We start from the raw sequence: 13,650 nt of genomic DNA, 5'->3' as shown, positions 1-13,650 counted from the left end.
CCTTGCTCTCAGTTTCAGAACTTCTTTCAAGTGTCAACCTCTGGGGCACTCTATTCACATTAGCCCCTCTCTCCTGTCCTCACCTATGCACACCTTCTTGCTTAGCCTCAAACCCCCTAATGCCATTAATAAACATAACAGTCACCCTCATAAATCTCCTAACCATCTGCTAACCCTCACTATCCTGCTGCTACTAGCTGCTGGGGATATCTTTCCCAATCCTGGCCCACCCTCCACTGCTCCTAGCTATCACCCCCTACCTGACTCACTAATAAAATCCCCAAGCCCGACTGCTAGCCCATGCATACCCTCCCCTGACTCCTTTAAATGTGCGCTCTGGAACTAAACTCCTCCCTTGGTCTCTCTCAACTCACAGCCTTTCCCACTCACAGGGATGGAAACACTCTTGATCTGATCTTCCTCCGTCTCTGCTCTGCTCTGCTCCCAACTTCACCAACTCCACTCTCAGATCATAACCTCCTGTCCTTCCCTGTCACGCTCCCTAACATCTCTCCAGACCCACCTACCTACAGTACCTACAGGAACCTTAAGGTCATTCACACCGAGGACTTTGTTGAATAACTACAGTCCTCTCTGTCCCCTATCTCTCTCCTCTCCTGCCCCAACCTGGCTGCCGCTCACTACAACACTGTTCTCAAACATGCCCTGGATGAAGCGGCGCCCCCCATGACCAGAGCAATCCGATGTAGAACACGGCAACCCTGGCTCATGCCTCAAACACGCTTCATCCGGCAGTGCTCTACAAGTGCTGTGCGGCTGTGGAGGAAGTCGCAAAGGTCCGCAGACTTCCTCCACTACAAATTCATGCTCAAAACCTACAACCTTGCCCTCCACCACGCCAAACAAGTCTACTTCACCTCTCTAGTCTCCTCACTATCGCACAACCCTAAACGGCTCTTTGATACTTTTCACTCCCTTCTCAGCCCTAAACTGCAGCCCCCAGTGAAGGATCTCAGTTCTGTAGAGTTGGCTACTTCAAAAAGAAAATCGATAAATAACTTCCCAATCCCAGACTAGCCCTGACCCTAGTCTTGCAGCACTGCATCTAGCTCCTGCTCACTGTACTTAGACAAACGACAGAGGAAGAAGTCTCCAAATTGCTCTTCTCTGCTTGCCCCACCACCTGCGCTAGCGACCCTCTCCCCTCACACCTCCTCCGATCCCTCTCCCCAGTGGTCATCTCCCATCTCACCACTATATTCAACCTCTCTCTGACCTCTGGCATCTTTCCCTCTTCTTTCAAACACGCCATCATATCCCCACTGCTAAAGAAGCCGACTCTGGACGCGACTGATGCTGCCAACTACCGACCCATCTCTAATCTCCCCTTCATCTCCAAACTACTAGAACGCCTAGTTTACTCCCGCCTTCTAAGCTATCTAGCAGAGAACTCTCTCCTAGACCCCCTACAGCCTGGCTTCCGACCCCAACACTCGACAGAAACTGCCCTTACAAGGGTATCCAATGACCTACTGACAGTCAAATTGAGGGGTGATTACTCCCGACTGATCCTCCTCGACCTTTCCGCAGCATTTGACACTGTTGACCACAAACACCTCCTCAGTATGCTTCGCTCCATCAACCTAAAGGACACTGCTCTTTCCTGGTTCTCCTATCTATCTGACCGCTCTTTCAGCGTCTTCTTTGCTGGCTCTACCTCCCCTCCTCTCCCCCTTGCTGTTGGGGTCCCCCAGGGCTCGGTCCTCGGCCCCCTCCTTTTCTCTATCTACACAGCCCCTATTGGACAAACCATCAGGAGATTTGGCCTCCAATACCAGCTATATGCTGACGACACCCAGCTATACACCTCTTCCTGTGACATTTCTGCACCTTTCCTCCAAAACATCACGGACTGTCTGTCCGCTGTCTCTAACACTATGTCCTCACTCTACCTAAAACTAAACCTCTCTAAAACTGACTTACTGGTATTTCCACCCTCCACTAACCGACCTCATCCTGACATCTCCATCTCAGTGTGTGGCACCACCATAACTCCTAGACAACATGCCCGCTGCCTTGGGGTCATATTCGACTCTGATCTATCATTTACCCCCTACATCTAGTCTCTCGCCCGAACATGTCAGCTGCACCTCAAGAACATCGTAAGAATCTGCTCTTTGCTCACTGTAGACACGCTAAAAACGCTTACTGTTGCCCTCATCCACTCTTGGCTCGATTATTGCAACTCATTGCTGATCGGCCTCCCTAGCACCAGACTCTACCCTTTCCAATCCATCCTGAATGCGGCAGCCAGGCTCATCTTCCTGTCCAGCCGCTACTCGGACGTCTCTGCCCTGTGCCAGTCACTGCACTGGCTGCCCGTTAAATACAGAATTCAATTTAAACTCACTACCTTCATCCACAAAGCCCTCCACAGCGCAGCACTTCCGCATATTGCCTCCCTCATCTCAATCCATCACCCAGCCCGGGCTATCCGCTCTGCTAATGAAACCAGACTGAGCGCCCCTTTGATTTGAATTTCTAATTCCTGCTTCCAAGACTTCTCCACAGCAGCACCAGTCCTCTGGAGCGCACTACCAAAGGCTACCCAGGCAATCCAGGACTCGCAGAACTTCAGGCGTGCTCTAAAAACGCACCTCTTCAGGGAGGCATACCGCATTCCCTAAACAAACCGCTCTGTACTCCGCCTGAGAACATGCTCTCTGCCCTACTGACTGCAATCCCTGCTAGCCATCATAAACCGCTCCTGCAGTCATAACGATTCTGCCGTCACAGGGCTAAATGTCTGACCATTGATAATGTGTATAGAATCCCTCACTCTCCACCTCACCATACCGTGCACATCTCCCGCCCCTTTATCTTCTGTATTACCCCATTACTTGTAGTATGTAAGCTCGTTGGAGCAGGACCCTCACCTCTATTGTTTCTATCAACTGATTACTATGTAACCGTGGCTCTGTAATTTTTGTATTTTTTTTTTTTGTCTTTCTGTATTCCCCCTGTCTATGTAAGCGCTGCGGAATATGTTGGCGCTATACAAATAAAGATTATTATTATTTATTATTAAAGCGCTGAACGCAGCACTTTTGCTTCCAGCATTTTGAGTCGGATCTGTGATGGTACCTCCGGTTGTAGGATAACCCTAGAAAACCTGTTCCTGTTTAAATGTATTTTAAATGCTCAGCAATTCATTTATACAGGCAACAAATTGTTTTGCTCGTATAAAAGGAAGCGCAAAGGCAATAAATACCAGACAAAATTAGATTTACGATGAATTAACTGGCTAACAAAACGTGGAACTCTTCCTAACCTAATTACCCAGAGCTGTGTATTCAGTTCACATAGAATACAATTTTTTCCTTTAAAAATGACCAAGTGGCACCAATTCCTGTAACCAATTGTCAGTACTATCAACCAACCTACTTTTTACTAACTTGCCTTCTAAGTCAGTAAAGCCTAAAAGAAAAGCATGGTGTCCTGTTAGAAAAACAGGGTCCTGTTCTATCAAATACCAATGCTGTAGGATACTAGATTTGATCATAGACACAAGAGGACATAAATGAAAAGAAGACTCGTTACTTCCGCACAAAGCCTCTGCTCCTCTTTTTCAGTTTTTCTTCTGTAGCCGATCTGACCAAACCTTTACACTAGCTTTTCTTAACGCATTTTCTACAACATTAACCGGATAACCTCTATTCAAGAATTGAACTTTCAGATCACTTGCTGTTAATTCTCTTTAACTGGAAAAACTGGCATAAGGAATGGCCTCTTTAACATAGGCATTGAAATGTAGATATGTATTCTTTGTCATTGGCTTCCTCTAACCTTCTCTATGCAAATCACCACCAGGAGATCCAAAAATTCCATCGAGTCTTTACTGATTTTTAATGTAAAACTCATATTCATTTCATTATCATTCAGATAGCCTACAAATCTCTTAAAATCATCTCCAGTACCCGACCACATTATGAAGATATCAGCCACAAAACGGAGAAATATATTAATACAGTTAGCAAACCAATTGTCTGAAGATAGAACATACTTCAATTCAAAAAAACAACTGCATCAGTACAGGAGACAGATGTCCCTATTGTGGCACCTTCTTCTGGGTAAGCCATGTGTCACCAAATCTAAGAGAATAAAGAATGGGGACGCGCAGACAAACTCCACATAATCCCTACTCCTAGCTGTCTTCTTCCTACAATATCGTATAGCCTCTATTCCCAATGCGGGTGGTATACGTGTATACTGAATTTCTACGTCAATGGAAGCTATAAATCGGGCTACCACTGATTATGCTCAACAGACACAAAAAATCATTTGTGTCTTTCAGCTATGATGGGATGTTTTTTAATAAAGGCCGATCTAAATATTTTGGTAACGGCTCAGTAACTGTACCTACACGCGAAACAATCGGACATTTTAGATTTTTATGCATCTTCAGAAGAAAGTGCCAGCATGGCTTAGGCAGCCTGCACATGGCAGAGCGGGATTCCACAAGTGGGAGCTCGCAGTGGAATCCGACCCTGACAGCAGCTGGTGTCCGCGCGTGCCTGTCTCTTTTCGTGCCTGTCTCCATCTGTACTGCATTATTTTTTTCAAATGTTTAGTTTTCCCGCACCGTCACTAGTCGTGATCCGTGACCTGTCCGCAATGTTTGCTGTAGATCCACAGTGCGGACATCCGCCATGGATTCTACAGCAAAAATCCGTTTGTGTGCAGGTGGCCTTATAAGGAAACAGAAAATACAGTTTTCAAACAAAAACTCTTTTTTACATTAAAGCAATTGCATGCTTTATCAAAAATAAGAGTCTTACAATTGGGATCTCTTTTATTCATAAGTACTTGAATCACTCGAATTCTGTCTATTTGCTTCAGAACAATGATAGTCCCTAGATATAGAACACTGTTAACCCTCTTTCAGCTTTTTTATAAGTCTCTTTTTTGCCAAATCAACCATTTCAGTCAAATTCAAACCAGTGGTAGGGTATAACAGTGCCCTGTCATCCAGGAATTGCTTCGAAAATAAGGCCTCCTTCACACTAGCGATTAAGATTTTGCTGCAAGAACAATCGCTGCAAAAATTGTGTCTTTGTTCCCGCGATATTTGAGCATCAGCAATGCTTTTTCTTGCAGAAACATCGCTGACACTTGCGACTTTCTCTTGCGTTTCTCTCGCAATAGACAATATAACTTTCTAATGTTGAAAACGCATCACACGAGAATTGCAAGTTCATGCTTTGAGATGCAATAAAAAGGAGGCTCCATAGGGACAACGTGAGATAAAAAACGCAGAAACATAGGACATGCTGCGATCTTTTTCTTCACTCCACATCGCATAAGTGAAAACATCGCAAATGTGATGGAAATCGTTTAAAATCATTGGTTTCATAATTCTGCATCTTTGCACGATTTTATCGCACGTGTGAAGGCTCCCTAATTCTAACGCACTCCTCGCTTTTAAAGGGATGAACATTTGTTTTAATGCTACCCGTAAAAACTTCCGACTCATTAACAATTGTATTCCAGAAACTGTGTTGGAGGCAGGGGAGACTCTTAAATAATGTGGGTACCTGGTGAAAGGCTAGAGAAAGCGTCAGGAGACGCAGAATGGCCATCATCTTATTGCTGTGTCTTCCTTCACTGTATGTGTTTTCATGCATGCAGTAAAGGAATTGCTGCGTTTTAAGATACATTTTGGTCCCGCTTTTGTGTGGTTTTAACTGGAAAACTGGGTATGGCTTGCTAATATTTGCTGAGCACCTGCTGGCAGATGGAACCGTAATCCATGGTGTATTGTGTCCTTAGAAGTGGTGCAGTCTGCCCTCTGCTAATTTCTTACAAACTTTTTTCGCGCGCTCAACTTTCCTGAGATTTGATGGCGCATGACACATTTTGATGTGTAACCATAGTTACAAGATAAAAATTATTATGCTGGTGGCATAAGGGATAAAACCACAAAGACCTCACAGAAGAAGGTAGAAGTCGAAGTGTGGTCCCATAATGGAGACTATTTAAGGGCCTCTTCCCACCTAGTTGTGGTCCCCATCTAGGTGCTGCGTTGGGGGTTTCTTTCAAAACTCCTCAAACTGGCACCCCTGAATGGAAAGTGCAATAGGTTTTAGTTTTGGCAGAAAGAACAATGTGGCGGACTGTGCCATTTTTTTCTGTGACAAAATGCCAAAAATGCTTGGAAAACTGAGAAAACTGACCCATTGGACTCTCTTTTCAGCAGTTTTCATTAATGGCTGAGATAGATTCAGCTCTGCTCTAATACAGGGGTGCTGATTTTTAGATTTTAAACGGAACCCCCAATGGGACCCTGGACAAGGCTTTAACAGGCCTGTGATTAGCTGTAGTCAGTCTACGACTGGGGTTTATAAATGTTATGAACTCTGCCTTCTTTATGGTTTTCACCCAGGTGACTCACTCACTAGTGAACAGGAAGTTAAACGTTCCTACTCTGGACTCCTCCACACATTTCACTTGTTTCTGTTTTATTATTTGCTTTGTTTGCTCCTTGTTTGTTGGCCAACGTTTGTTCCTATAGCAGTGTGTTTTATAAAAAAAAAATATGACATTATTGCTTTTCCAATGGTTACCAGCAGATGGCAGCATTCACCAGCTTTTATTCTGCAACATAAAGTTTTTGAAAACTGTTCCCATTTTTCTCTACTTTGGCTTAGGGCTGAGTGAAGTGAAAATCTGTTTTTTTTTACACTTATGCACCATACACAATTTTAATCTCAATTTTCTTTTTCTTTTGCTATGTGAATTGAAAAAATAACCACGAGGCTTTGTTTTTTGCAAGATGAACTGTACTTTTTATTGGCACCACTTTGGGATACATATAATGTATTAACATTTATTAACTTTGTTTTTGGGAGGATGGGAAAAAAAAATTCCCCATTTTTTTATGGTGGACACTATACAGTATAGGGCCAGTTTCAGTTGCGCATATTGTAATATGCATCCATATTACTGAATTGTTACAGATGACATTATAAGCATATGTCATCAGTATTTACCTTCGGATTTTTATTACTAGATTGACCCAATGTTCCCTACGCAAACATAAAAGGTTTGGAAAAATGGTTTTCTTTCTCTCTCTACCTCTTTCTGTCTCTCTGCCTCTGTCTGTCTTTCTGTGCCTCTCTTTTCCTGTCTCTTACTCTGCCCCTATCTTTCACTCTCTCTCTCTTTCTGTCTGCCTTTCTCTCTTGCTGCCTCTCTCTCTCTGTCTATGCCTCTCATTTTTGCCTCCTCTCTCTTTCTCTTCTGTCTCTGGCTGGGATTGGTGGCCCAGAGGGGGGTGTCAGCTGATGATGGGCAGGGCGCCACGCCATCTTCCATCATCTTGTCCCATGAGCTGTCCCCGTTCTCAGGAGCTGCCGTTGAGCAGCACTGGATGAATGGGGTTTATAAACAGGCTGAGCCGCGGCTCAGCAAATTTATTAATCCCATTTACACGACGGCTATGATTGGTTTATTCAGTGCTGCATTGATAGGATGAACCAATCGCAGCCATTGCCCGCTCCGCTTCTCACCACCCGATCTCCTTCAGCACCCGCCCGTTCCCTTTCAACGCTGCCCACTCTCCTTCAGCACCACCTGCTCGCGCTTGCTTAGCAACACTTCATTGTGCCCAGCCGCGTGCCTCACAGGTCACTTACTGTATCAAACTCAAATTTTAGGATTTCACGGTGGTGGTGAGGATGTCACCAATCTAATGACACCAAAAGTGTCCACCCAAGGTCAGAAAGGTAAAAGTGTGCAAGAAAAAGCATGTAGGCTTATTTATATTACATTTCCTACTGGGCAAATACTGATCCTTTGCCCAGTAGAAAATAATAGCAGTGCAGAGGCAAAAACTGAAAAAAGTAAGTCATGCCACATTTTAAAAAAATGTCCATGAAAAATACAGCCATATCAACAGATACATAGATTTATATCAGCTCCATATTAAGGTCCTTAAAATATGGACCAAATAAAGAGCTAAAATACGCTTCTCTGAAACTGGCCTAAATGACATTTGTTTATTCTGTGGATCAATACCCAGATGATTTTAATTTTTTCCACCAAGAGAGCTGTGTGAGGTCTTGTTTTTTGCAGGTTGAGTTGTAGTACCATTTTTGGGTACATTTAACTAGTGGGATGCACAGGAATGAAAAATGGCAATTGGTCAATTCACAACTTCAGATCTGCACCAAAATCGACACCATGTGGTGAGGTTTTTCAGGTGGATCTGCAGCTGATTTCATCCTTTCAATCGAAGGGGTGAGGTCTTCTGCATGTCCACATCAAAATCTGTACCAATGGTGCGGATTTTGCCACTGTTTTCGACATGGAATTTCATGTGGATTTTGGTGCATAAAATCCGCATCAATTCTGATATGTTAGACATACCCTAAAAAATGAACTGATTGGACAGCTGCCCATCCCATTTATTCAGTCCTAGGTGAACCTTTCTCAGCATGTAATGCGACGGAGATGGCTGGTAAGGCTTGATTTAATGCAGAACTCGTGAAACATCCAGTCCTCCTGCATTGAACCAAGGCTTACTTGCAATTTATGTCACATAACATGCTAGGACAGGTTGTCCAAGGGCTGGGTAAATATATAGGGTGCTTCCTGCCTCAGTTCATTCCTTACACTGATGGAAGCGCTCAGTTACTGTCAGAAATAAACTGATGCTACAGTTGCCTACACATTTATGTCGGGGCCAGACGGCTGTTGTATCAGCTGCTAGCTTGTTATATGCCCCGCAGCTGAGCCATCACCCTGTCTCCATCTCCCACCTTTCCGTAAGCCAGTCCACACCTCCCCTCCTTGGCACTCCCAGTTCTTTGCTTGCAGTGGTGATCCTCAGGGGAAGGAGGTAGGCAGGAAGTAAAGGCACTTTCCACCAGGATTGGCTCCAGTCCAGCCACCCAGCAGAAGTGACCATTAATGGAGCAGAGGCAGCGTCCTAATGCTGGTGAGGGTAGATCTCGAACAGTGGAGAGTTTCGGGCCACTATACACTCTCACTTTCTTATAGCACAGTGCAACATACTATGAAAAGTCAAATTTAGTGAAAAAACAGAATCGCAGAGCTCCTGAGGGGTGAACTAATTCAGTTAATCACCCAACCCTACTTTGGCTATATATGCTTTTCCCTACATGCAGGCATTTCATTCATTTTTCATCGACGTTTATATAGTTTGGTGTAGATATTTCCTTTTTGACCAAAATAAGGAGTGGATACAAAAGAGATGTATAGTTTCTAGAGATGAGCGAACGTACTCGTCCGAGCTTGATACTCGTTCGAGTATTAGCGTGTTCGAGATGCTCGTTACTAGAGGCGAGTACCACGCGATGTTCGAGTTACTTTCACTTTCATCTCTGAGACGTTAGCGCGCTTTTCTGGCCAATAGAAAGACAGGGAAGGCATTACAACTTCCCCCTGCGACGTTCAAGCCCTATACCACCCCCCTGCAGTGAGTGGCTGGCGAGGTCAGGTGTCACCCGAGTATATAAATCGGCCCCTCCCGCGGCTCGCCACAGATGCATTCTGACAGAGATCAGGAACAGTGCTGCTGGTGCCGGGGCTGCTATAGGGAGAGCGTTAGGAGTTATTTTAGGCTTCAAGAACCCCAACGGTCCTTCTTAGGGCCACATCTGACCATGTGCAGTACTGTTGAGGCTGCTTTTAGCAGTGTTGCACAATTTTTTTTTTTTGTATATCGGCCGTGCAGAGCATTGGGTCCGCAGTCTGCAGTCATTGTACAGAGTATAGGGCCAGTACTGGTGAGGCAGGGAAAGACATATTCAGGCTATATAGGCAGTGGGATTTTTCCCAAAAATTGGGGAAAAATACTATATTTGGGCTGCCTGTGACCGTCTTCAGTTTACTGCGTGTCTGCTGGGGGTAGTAGTCCTAATTAATACGCAGCTAAGCGTTACAGCAGGCTTGCGCAAAATTGTTTCCTGGATCTGCTGTCTCTGTTACATGATTGCCGTCATCCCGCCAGAGGGAAAGAGTATACATAATATTATACGCTGCCTACAGTATCTATCTGCTGGGGGTAGTAGTCGTAATTAATACGCAGCTAAGCGTTACAGCAGGCTTGCGCAAAATTGTTTCCTGGATCTGCTGTCTCTGTTACATGATCGCCGTCATCCCGCCAGAGGGAAAGAGTATACATAATATTATACGCTGCCTACAGTATCTATCTGCTGGGGGTAGTAGTAGTAATTAATACGCAGCTAAGCGTTACAGCAGGCTTGCGCAAAATTGTTTCCTGGATCTGCTGTCTCTGTTACATCAGCGCTGTCATCCCGCCAGAGGGAAACAGTATACATAATATTATACGCTGCCTACAGTATCTGTCTGCTGTATCAGCTCAGCATTTTAAAAAAATAGAAGCAAAATACTTAAGGCCTACTACTGGCCTTTGGCCACTTGACTGCTTCTGCGCTGTGAATTCCACTAGCTCAGTCATACGCACCTACATCTCACTACAGCCGTGCGCAAAATTGTTTCCTGGCTCTGCTGTGCGTTCCGTAAGGGAAGTCAGCCTCCAACCACAGGCCAATAAGCGGCACATTTAATTACAGCGTTCTGTTTCTGCACTACTGGTAATACAGCATGCTGAGGGGTAGGGGTAGACCGAGAGGACGTGGACGCGGAGGCCCACGTCAGGGTGTGGGCACAGTCCGAGCTCCTGATCCAGGTGTATCGCAGCCGACTGCTGCGGGATTAGGAGAGAGGCACGTTTCTGGCGTCCCCACATTCATCTCACAATGAATGGGTCCACGCGGTAGACCTTTATTAGAAAATGAGCAGTGTGAGCAGGTCCTGTCGTGGATGGCAGAAAGTGCATCCAGCAATCTATTGACCACCCAGAATTCTGCGCCGTCCACTGCTGCAACTCTGAATCCTCTGGCTGCTGCTCCTCCTTCCTCCCAGCCTCCTCACTCCATTACAATGACACATTCTGAGGAGCAGGCAGACTCCCAGGAACTGTTCTCAGGCCCCTGCGCAGAATGGGCAGCAATAATTCTGAATCCTCTCCCACTGGAGGAGTTTGTCGTGACCGATGCCCAACCTTTGGAAAGTTCCCGGGGTCCGGGGGATGAGGCTGGGGACTTCCGGCAACTGTCTCAAGAGCTTTCAGTGGGTGAGGAGGACGATGACGATGAGACACAGTTGTCTATCACTCAGGTAGTAGTAATTGGAGTAAGTACGAGGGAGGAGCGCACAGAGGATTCGGAGGAAGAGCAGCAGGACGATGAGGTGACTGACCCCACCTGGTTTGCTACGCCTACTGAGGACAGGTCTTCAGAGGGGGAGGCAAGTGCAGCAGCAGGGCAGGTTGGAAGAGGCAGTGCGGTGGCCAGGGGTAGAGGAAGGGCCAGACCGAATAATCCACCAACTGTTTCCCAAAGCACCCCCTCGCGCCATGCCACCCTGCAGAGGCCGAGGTGCTCAAAGGTCTGGCAGTTTTTCACTCAGAGTGCAGACGACCGACGAACAGTGGTGTGCAACCTGTGTCGCGCCAAGATCAGCCGGGGAGCCACCACCACCAGCCTCACCACCACCAGCATGCGCAGACATATGATGGCCAAGCACCCCACAAGGTGGAACGAAGGCCGTTCACCGCCTCCGGTTTGCACCGCTGCCTCTCCCCCTGTGCCCCAACCTGCCACTGAGATCCAACCCCCCTCTCAGGACACAGGCACTACCGTCTCCTGGCCTGCACCCACACCCTCACCTCCGCTGTGCTCGGCCCCATCCACCAATGTCTCTCAGCGCACCATCCAGCCGTCGCTAGCGCAAGTGTTGGAACGCAAGCGCAAGTACGCCGCCACACACCCGCACGCTCAAGCGTTAAACGTGCACATAGCCAAATTTATCAGCCTGGAGATGCTGCCGTATAGGGTTGTGGAAACGGAGGCTTTTAAAGGTATGATGGTGGCGGCGGCCCCGCGCTACTCAGTTCCCAGTTGCCACTACTTTTCCCGATGTGCCGTCCCAGTCCTGCACGACCACGTCTCCCGCAACATTGTACGCGCCCTCACCAACGCGGTTACTGCCAAGGTCCACTTAACAACGGACACGTGGACAAGCACAGGTGGGCAGGGCCACTATATCTCCCTGACGGCACATTGGGTGAATTTAGTGGAGGCTGGGACAGAGTCAGAGCCTGGGACAGCTCACGTCCTACCCACCCCCAGAATTGCGGGCCCCAGCTCGGTGGTGGTATCTGCGGCGGTGTATGCTTCCTCCACTAAACCATCCTCCTCCTCCTCCTCCTACGCAACCTCTGTCTCGCAATCAAGATGTTCAGCAGCAGCACGTCGCCAGCAGTCGGTGTCGCGCAGCACGGCAGCACAGCGGTGGGCAAGCGTCAGCAGGCCGTGCTGAAACTACTCAGCTTAGGAGAGAAGAGGCACACGGCCCACGAACTGCTGCAGGATCTGACAGAGCAGACCGACCGCTGGCTTGCGCCGCTGAGCCTCCAACCGGCCATGGTCGTGTGTGACAACGGCCGTAACCTGGTGGCGGCTCTGCAGCTCGGCAGCCTCACGCACGTGCCATGCCTGGCCCACGTCTTTAATTTGGTGGTTCAGCGCTTTCTGAAAAGCTACCCACGCTTGTCAGACCTGCTCGGAAAGGTGCGCCGGCTCTGCGCACATTTCCGCAAGTCCCACACGGACGCTGCCACCCTGCGCACCCTGCAACATCGGTTTAATCTGCCAGTGCACCGACTGCTGTGCGACGTGCCCACACGGTGGAACTCTACGCTCCACATGTTGGCCAGGCTCTATGAGCAGCGTAGAGCTATAGTGGAATACCAACTCCAACATGGGCGGTGCAGTGGGAGTCAGCCTCCTTAATTCTTTACAGAAGAGTGGGCCTGGTTGGCAGACATCTGCCAGGTCCTCGGAAACTTTGAGGAGTCTACCCAGATGGTGAGCGGCGATGCTGCAATCATTAGCGTCACCATTCCTCTGCTATGCCTCTTGAGAAGTTCCCTGCAAAGCATAAAGGCAGACGCTTTGTGCTCGGAAACGGAGGCGGGGGAAGACAGTATGTCGCTGGATAGTCAGAGCACCCTCCTGTCTATATCTCAGCGCATTGAGGAGGAGGAGCATGAGGAGGATGAGAAGGAGGGGGAAGAGACAGCTTGGCCCACTGCTGAGGGTACCCAGGCTGCTTGCCTGTCATCCTTTCAGCGTGTATGGCCTGAGGAGGAGGAGGAGGATCCTGAAAGTGATCTTCCTAGTGAGGACAGCCATGTGTTGCGTACAGGTACCCTGGCACACATGGCTGACTTCATGTTAGGATGCCTTTCTCGTGACCCTCGCGTTACACGCATTCTGGCCACTACGGATTACTGGGTGTACACACTGCTCGACCCACGGTATAAGGAGAACTTTTCCACTCTCATACCCGAAGAGGAAAGGGGTTCGAGAGTGATGCTATACCACAGGACCCTGGCGGACAAACTGATGGTAAAATTCCCATCCGACAGTGCTAGTGGCCAAAGGTGCAGTTCCGAGGGCCAGGTAGCAGGGGAGGTGCAGAGATCAGGCAGCATGTACAGCACAGGCAGGGGAACACTCTCTAAGGCCTTTGACAGCTTTCTGGCTCCCCAGCAAGACTGTGTCACCGCTCCCCAGT

Source organism: Eleutherodactylus coqui, chromosome 1 (genome assembly GCF_035609145.1).
Source record: "Eleutherodactylus coqui strain aEleCoq1 chromosome 1, aEleCoq1.hap1, whole genome shotgun sequence".
NCBI lineage: Eukaryota > Metazoa > Chordata > Amphibia > Anura > Eleutherodactylidae > Eleutherodactylus > Eleutherodactylus coqui.
Note: the sequence above shows the minus strand (reverse complement) of the source record.